Source organism: Pteropus vampyrus, unplaced genomic scaffold (assembly GCF_000151845.1).
Source record: "Pteropus vampyrus isolate Shadow unplaced genomic scaffold, Pvam_2.0 Scaffold2, whole genome shotgun sequence".
Taxonomy (NCBI): Eukaryota; Metazoa; Chordata; class Mammalia; order Chiroptera; family Pteropodidae; genus Pteropus; species Pteropus vampyrus.
In genome coordinates, this window is record NW_011888783.1 from 11,027,146 (window position 1) to 11,036,098 (window position 8,953).

At 32.5% G+C, this 8,953-nt stretch overlaps 1 pseudogene; it reads right to left on the reverse strand.

Annotated features, from left to right (window-relative positions):
* Positions 1–8,334: 8,334 nt before the first annotated feature.
* LOC111739396 lies at positions 8,335–8,453 on the reverse strand (annotated as a pseudogene).
* Between the last annotated feature and the right edge of the window lie 500 nt (positions 8,454–8,953).

Sequence of the window (8,953 nt, forward strand, 5' to 3'; positions counted from 1 at the left end):
TATAACATGTAAATGCTTTCTTTTAAAAAATGTCTTGGGTTAAAGAGAAATTCAAACATCAAATTATAGATTATTCAGATTATGTATGTTATTATAATCTGGTAATGTGGTAGCAATAACTGAGGTCTAGATATCAGGGAACTTAGACTCTTATTTTCTCTTTTGCTAATTAGCTCCGTGGCTTTAAACATGTCACCTAACTCCTCTCAAAGTCACCTAATTCCCTTAATCTCATTTTTCCGTCCTTTTTACTTTGTTAGTTTAAGAAGAAAAAATATTTTTAAAAATATTCTAATAACCTATCTACTTACCTACATATGTACATATATGCATGCTACTGTCATTTTCAAAATAATTTAATATTGTTGATCCTGAAAATGCCAGTTGTCATAATCTATAAAGTTATATACAACAGCAGTTACCAGGATTTTGTTTTCTGTGTGTTTATTATATTAAGACAGCAATATTTTGTAACACACATATAAAACATACCCCATTATTTGGGATAGTGTGGAGGACAGAGCATAAATACTGAGCCAGTTGCTTCTTTTTTTTTTGCAAAATTGTTGACTGAACAACTTCACGAATGTATATCGGTATATACAGAAGCATGCTCACTTGTTTCAAAGTAGAGATATTTTACCCCCAAATTCTCCAAAATAATTTTCTTGAAGACATCTTCAATATCTCAAAAACTTCTCTGAAAAATGTTGGCAACAACTAAACACGGGTAAGAATTATTACATTTCACCCCTCAGATAAACTAGTTGATTTTTTTTTCACAAAATTATGTTCATGATTCTGGTTTTTGAGAACTTTATTGAATTGAGAAATTTAAAATATAAATTTATCACTCATCTATAGTATCCAAAGTTATATTTGGTTATGAATATTTGTAGGATATTATGAAGAATATCCTATAGGAGTCAGTCCTATGGTTTTGTTTATAAAATCTCCAATCTACCTGCTAAATATGTCAAGAACCACTGACTTTTTTCATTTTTGAAGATTTGAAAATTTGTGTTGTCCCTGCTATATTAAAATTGGGGCAACTACAAACATTAGTACTTAAGAATGGCCAAGTATAACTTCTTTTTATAAGCAACAATCCTCACTATGACTCAAAAGGGCTTTATGACCAGCATTCATATTCATACAATCCAAAGAAAATGATCTGATATTTAACAGACAATTTTTGCATTATGAAGTTCCTGGATGATGAGGTCAAAGGTATTTCACAGATGGATGAACATAGTTTTGAAGATCAATGATTAGAGAGGAACAATTCAGCACATCTCTGAAATCAAACAAACAGAGAGTTGCTGGATCAATATTACATTGCACCTTCTAATCAATGACCACTCTTTCTCCTGCTGCAGCCATATTTCATTCAGTACATTCACAATGAAGAATGTTCATTCAGCTTCAATGATAGTAAAGAACTCTAAGTGTTAATAAAACAGCATTTTTTTTTCCTTATGATAGTTTTAGGCACAATTGAGCATAAGTAAAGGGTAAGCATAAATTTCCTTCATGGAGGCTAATAGAGAATGGGGACAATAATTTGATCTTTGGGAACCTGGAAATTTCATATGCTTGCTTAAGTCTTCTGTTCAGACTTGACTATATATTTGTATAAGGAAGTATTCTAAAACATCACTTCAATTTCCTCTCCAAATTTGGCAAAGCGCTCGGAACCTAAGGTTTCACAAGAATTTCTCAAATGGTGTAAATTTTTTCCTAATAATTAAGAGAACTGTATTAAACTAACTTTCATAGCCTTTAACGATTGCCAGTATGTTTTATTACCATGTAATCTCATGTACTTCAGTGAATTATACTTTCTAAAAAAAAATTATCGGTAAAATAATAAAAAATATGTTTTTGTGATTTATATAAATAAGAGGACCACGTGGTATTACTGCTCAGTGTTTATAACCCAAAACTTGTTGAAAAATTTTGACTCTATTGTTTTAATATATATGAACCTAGATTTGAATTAGTTATCATTTTTTTCCAATGAAGATCTTCGAAATGCTGTCACAGTCTCCCTTGCAGATCAATAGATGTGTGTGTTAACTGGTGAGTATGAAATGTTCTAGACATCCAAATATATATGAAACTCAATAACTGAAATTTAACTTCTATATACACCAGTATCTGCATCCTAATACCTTATGTCATTTCATGATACTACAGGACAGCTTTGAATGACCCAACTTTGACAGTGCCTTCATTTCCATCATGCTGATACATGTTAACTCAAGTTACAGATGAAATCTAAGATATAAATAATGGACTTTTCGAGATTCAATGTTAGTTATTAGAAAATGAGTTTACTTTTTAACCTCATTTTTAAACAGTGAAAGGACAGATCTAACTTAAAGTTTGATCAGTTTTAACAAATGTATACACCAGTGCAACCCAACCCCCTGCCACACATGAAACATATCCATCAAGCCAGAAAGTTCCCATGTGTCACTTCTTAATCTATCCCACCATTCCCCTCCCCACTCCACCACTGCCAGCACCATTGTTCTGTTCTCTGTCACCACAGATGAATTTTGCCTGTTTTAAACCATTGACATTCAAAGTGATTATTGATAAAATTGGATTAACATATATTCTATTTGTTACTGTTTTCTATTTGTTATCCTTGTCCTTAGTTCATATTTTTGTCTTCCACTCTTTTTTTTTTTTTTTTTGCCTTTCTTGGCTTTAATTGAGCATTTTATATAATTACATTTTCTCTCCTTTCTTGGCATATTGACTATACTTCCATTTTGACTTTTCAGATGTTTTAATTGAATAGCAAACATAGTAGGCTAAAGAACAGCAGAGACTAAATTAAGTTATATTTATGTCTAGAAGAGGGTGCATAGTTCCTTCTCTCCGGCCACTAGCATCAACCTAGTCTTTAAAATGTCCTGAGTCTGGGTTTTTATTGTTTATTTACTTAGATTCAGTTCACCACAGGCTTCAAATGATTTGATGGCAAGAACAAATCTTTCCTTTATCAGAATGTGGTGTTTGAGTTCCTGAAGCATTTGTCTCAGGTTTCCTGCCCTTTTCTCAGCCTTTAGCAGACTCTGTGTACCTGTATCTTGGAAGGGGTTTCTCTTCTGCTCCAGCCCCAGCTGCAGATAGTCACTATCTGGTCTCAGTATGCCTACTGGATTTCTCTCAATTCTCCCTGTGATGTCAGTGAGCATGGTGCTCCTACACTTCAGAAAGGGTTTCTCTCAGTTTTCCAGCTCTGACCTCAGTCTTTCTTATGAGCACTTGGTGAAGGCTCTTGGAAAAGAATTGTGGGTAGGGTCAGTTTTTCTCCAAGGCTCCTGGGTATTCTACATAATCACGTCTTCCTACACTCAGCCTTTACAAATTCATCATAAGGTCAACTATTCTCTTCTTTGTAACATAAAGGCAGCTTCCTCTCCCTCCCATTCCTCTGCCAATAATGAACGGAGCCATGTGTCTCTTCTTTCTTAGGAAGGGTTTATTACTTTCTGAATTTCAGTTTACTAGTTTTCTTTACAACTTTATATTTCTGATAGGCCTTTAAAAAATGTGGTTTTGTAGGTTACCCAGCTTGTTCTCACTTTTAAGATGAGTATGATGTTATCTTGAGGCTTTCTATATCCTAAGCAGAAGTGAAGTGGTCTTAAACTTTATTTTTAAATAAAATATAAGCTCAACTTAAACATAAGTAATTTATTATGTTTATGGTATACAATCTGAAAAGCAGCTTACATTTACTTTACATGTTGCATATATTTATAAATTTCTAATAAATATCTGTCATACTCTCAAAAGGTTACCACATATGTTTTCTTAATTGATCTGAATATTTGACTTTGGCAAGAGAGATTTTACCAAAATTTTCTCTCAATTCCATTATGAAAATAATGGAGATTTATTTTATCTTTAAATAAAAATTATATTATAATGCTGACTGTGATTTTGCAATTTTATTACCTCCAACCCCTTCCTTCCTGAATATTCTCATGTGACTCACTAATGAAAAATCTGGGTTCCAATGTGCTTTTAAAACCTCTCCTTGAAAATCCATGAGACACATAATATATCCCATTACTTATTATCAAACTTTTTTATTTCCTAAGTAAAATTGGAATGTTTCGTTTAACCCCCAGTATCAAAAACTTTGAACTTATATGACTTCCAGATGTTTCTAAAACCTGAAATGGTTCTCAACACATTAAAGATCAAGGCATAACTGGATGAGGAATAGTAAGTAGGGTCAGTCCTATGAATGCAATGCTTGAGCACTGCCTTACCCTACTGGGGCGTTATAGTTTCAGTGCTTCCATGCCTTATTAGAATGCTAAGTTTTAAAAAGATTGCACTATCTATTTAAAAGGGTTGGTATTGCTATTTACTGAAATCATTCCAAAACATACTACCAGAGGTAAAAAAAAAAAAAAAAAGCTCTGAAGAGATTTAACATTTGAATTTCAAAATTAAGCAATGGAAATCATTCTAGTTAAGTATTTTGATATGAGGATCCTTCATTAGATTAATTTAACTTAAAAAAATTAGTCACATTTCTTTATAGCCACAATTCAGCTACTTCAGTCGTTTCTGTCAGTGAAAACATCTTAATGTTTCTCAAATAATATAATGCCATCAGGTCCTCTATCACTTTATTTACATTTCATCAATATGTCATTATACAGAAAATTAAATAAAAGAGAAGAAGGTGCAGTAGTGAGTTATTTATAAATTGTAGTTATATGCAATCTGTTATTTTCTATTTACCTTTTAACAGAAAATCATTTATGCAAATTGGAAAATTCCTTTTGTAGTCCAAAAAAGTAATCAGAATCCATGTCAACACACTTGTTCAAGATGCAGTTTAAATTCAAACAAATAACAAACAGAAAATAATCTTGAAAAATTGAAATCCCTTAATTTTTTAGATTTTTCCCAGTTCACATATTTCACTATATTTTGTGATATTTTTTAGAATTCAAATACTATCTTATTGTTTAAGATTTTTTCATCTTTATAATTTAATTCATCTAATTTTTAAAAGAATCTCTATACAAATCTCTATATAAATATGAGAAAGAACATTTAAAGAGAGTAATAATCAAGACTAAAATTTGGCTATCCACACCCTGAGAACTTATTCTGAAATGCTGCAAACTCATATACATCAAGCCATATTATTTTCACCTCTAATAATCTACATGATGAACACAAGTTACCATGATTAGCAGTTCACAACTTAATTTCAATTTACAAATCACAAATTATACCATTAAGCAGACTCTATTCAGTAGTCTGAGTTAAAAGATAAAAACCAAGATGTTCCTTGCTGCTCTTAAGAAGTGTAATTTAGACTAGAAGGAATTTTAGTCATATTTTATGTACACCCGTAGCAAATAGTGCTGAAATATACAAATTATACATACACACACAGCTAACTATATACACCTAACTCGTACCTGTATATACAATTACTGATGGACTCATAAAGAAATATTTCTCTACTGCACAGAATATGAATCAGTTTCTCAGAAACAACACAACTAAGGTACAGTGAGCTACAATTACTTGGTAGTTCCTTGGGAGGAAAAGGTGCAATAGAAGCATCGTAACTATAATGTTATATAACCATTGATCATTACTATGTTACTGAAGCATTTAATTTAAAAAATGCACACTTTTTCCTAGAGTAAAATATTTAAAAAGTAAAGCCATTTTAAGAATTTTCTAAAAACTATGTCAGAACAACAACAAAAAAAAATGTGCATCTTGAGTACAGATAATGAGACAATCACATCTTGACTCTCCCAACTCTACACTATCCAAGAATCATTGGCCCAGTTCACATTATTTTTATAAAGTTGGATTCAAAATATTTTTTCAATATTAATATAACTGAGACAGTACACACTCAAAAACACAAAGCTTAATATTCCAATTTCAGTGGCATTCTCAATCCTAACTATTTAGGTTTAGGATTGTGGATGCCACTTTCTGAATAACATCATTACTTTCAAAATGAAAATACATGATATTAGAATACTTAGACACAGGAGTCACATTCATCTTATGTACCCCTACAAATATAGGTATAGATTAGACATATGTCTCTCATATCGGGTTGTAATTAGCATTTTATTTGTATAACACTCCACCCCCCAAATGGACTGAAAGTTCTAGAGACAGAGATCATAACTCTTTTAATCAGTACTGATCACTACTGTAGTCACAGTGCTGGTATGTTAACTAGTGATCAATATATTTTATTGAATTTTTATTCATTCATTAAACAAATACTTATTAAATGGCTTCTATGGGCACTGTGATGGTAATGAAGATTCTGACATAAACATAACTAAGATGCTCATAGTTTAATAGGAGAAATAAAATACATGGGACAAGGTTAACAACAGAAAAGTACATCATTTATAAAAGTATCAAAGGAGGAGGACTTCTCTCTATGAAGTCAATAAAAGATTCCTGAAGGAGGCAACATCTGAGCTGGATTTTCAAAATGAATGGGGCTTTTGCCAGGCAGATCATGGAGGGAGATATGACAAAATTATAAATAAATGGTATCCTATTTGAAAAGGCACATTAGACACAGTGATAAAAATCGAGGCAATTCATATCCCTAAAACATAAAATAAATCAGTTCTTAGAGTATATGGCAGTTTCCACTCCACAAAGAGTGAATTCTCACTCTCAAAATTCCATCAACATCTCCTTGATATTTCTATTACCTGATCCTAGTCTTTTATAATATTATCATTATTAGAGCTCCATTTTAATTTAATCAGCATGTCCCACTTACCAGCATGAGGTACAAAATTAAGTCACATTTCTTTTATTCAAATTAAATTTTTGAGGCTCTATTCCTTTCATTATCGTTGACTCCTGGGGATTATTTCTTAATCCGAAGAGTCCATCTTGGTACTATCGCCTCAGGGAAAAATCTAGGAAAGCATGTTGTCGGAGTAAAGACTTCATTGCTGCCTGCTATACTGTGACTGCTTACACCAGGCTGCCAGTGTACCTGGGCAGTCAGCCTAAGTAAATGCAAGCCAGGGAGGCAAGATGCTTCCTGGGGACAATGTACGGTGACTTGAGAACACACTGAGCCCAATGTTTGGTGAGCCAGTATCCAGATACGGTTCTTGCCCTACTTGGGTTCCTGGCATGAAAGTTATTTAATAACACAGGTCTTTCTATTTATATGCTCATATAGACATAGAGACATTGAGAAAAAAACAAAACAAAACAAGTCCAGATCTAAAGGGGTTTCTTATTTCAATTATGTGCTATGTCATGAACTACCTTTTTGGTAGTTCCCAGGTGTTCTACATGCCTTACCTCTTGTAGGAGCAGTGCTAATAACCATTTTCTATACATAGGTGAATATTTCTATCTGTAAAATCCAGAATCCAATCCATCCTACACAATGCTTCCAAATTAAACTTCATAAAGCCTAACTTCTATTGTAGCAATTAAAATTTTTTATTGGTTCTCTACTGCATATCAAACTGTGGCCACACTCCTTAGCCTAGCATTCAAGGGTTTCCATGTTCCAGTTTCATGTCTTTCTACACCATTTCATCTACTTCTAATTCAACCATTTTATTTTATTGACGAGGAAGCAGACATGAAATTTCAAAATTCTATTCTAGACTTTGTATGTTTACCACTGAATATTCGATGCTAAGAGGAGTGCCTGGACTATAGAAAGTGCTCATTTAATATTTGTTGCATGAATTAAAATTTAGATTCATTATATTTTCAGTTTACTTGCAACACATATATCAAAATGTACATACAGAACCTGACTCTCTCATAACTCATATGAATCCTGAAATGAATCAAAATAAAAATTATACATGTATATACATTCACCCATCTAATATCAAAGTACATAAATTTGGAAAAGTTGTAATTATTATATTACTTCTATTTCAAGAATAATAATGATAAATATTTATTGAGCACTTTAGCATGTATCTATTGCTCTAATATTTTATATGTATTAATTAGTTTAATCTTGAAAATAATCCTATACTATAGAAACTATTATTACATCAGTTTTACAAATGAGAAAACTGAGTCCCAAAGAAATTAAATAACGACTGCACTGAGAGAAGAATGTAAGAAATTTTGGCTATATCTCATGTAGGAGTAGAGTGTCACAGGTAATTCCAAGTTGTCTAGCCTAACTATCTGATTGGACACACTTGCCAATACAAAGATGACAAACACTGGATGAACATTTGGATTTGAGGGTGTGCCTGTGCACTTTGTTTTATTTATTTTTATTTTTAATTTTTTTTTCACCTACAGCACTTGGTATTCCTAGATGGTCTCCCATCAAAGTACTAACCAGGGCTGACCCTGCTTAGCTTCCAAGATCAGATGAGATCAGGCACGATCAGGGTGGCATGGCTGTAGACTGTGCCTGTTTAAATGTTTGTTTTAGATTATTTCATGTTAGAGGGAGCTCTAAGAAATCCAAGGAGAGATATTAGGATGACAATTGTCTTGGAGGTCAGAAGAGAAGTTTTGAGTAGGGCTACAAATCTAGAAGTCACGGTCTTACAACTTACATAGTATCCAGATATGACCTGTATACATACATGCTTATACACATATACATACACATATTCAGATACTAACATAGGAAACTATGTCATATGGAACTATAACTTAGCCCAGCTTCTGAATTCAGAATATACTATATTTTGATACTAAAGCTTACAGACCTGTATAAATTAGGATTGAGCTTAGCTGCTTGTAACAGAAACCAGATTACAAATATTACTTAGGTAACAAGTCTGAAAATAAGTATTTTAGGGACAGTGCAGTTGTTAAGGGACCCATTAAAGGTTTCTTATAGCTTCTTACTTTTCCATTGTAATGATGGTATTTGCATTCATAGTACTTTGCTGGATTC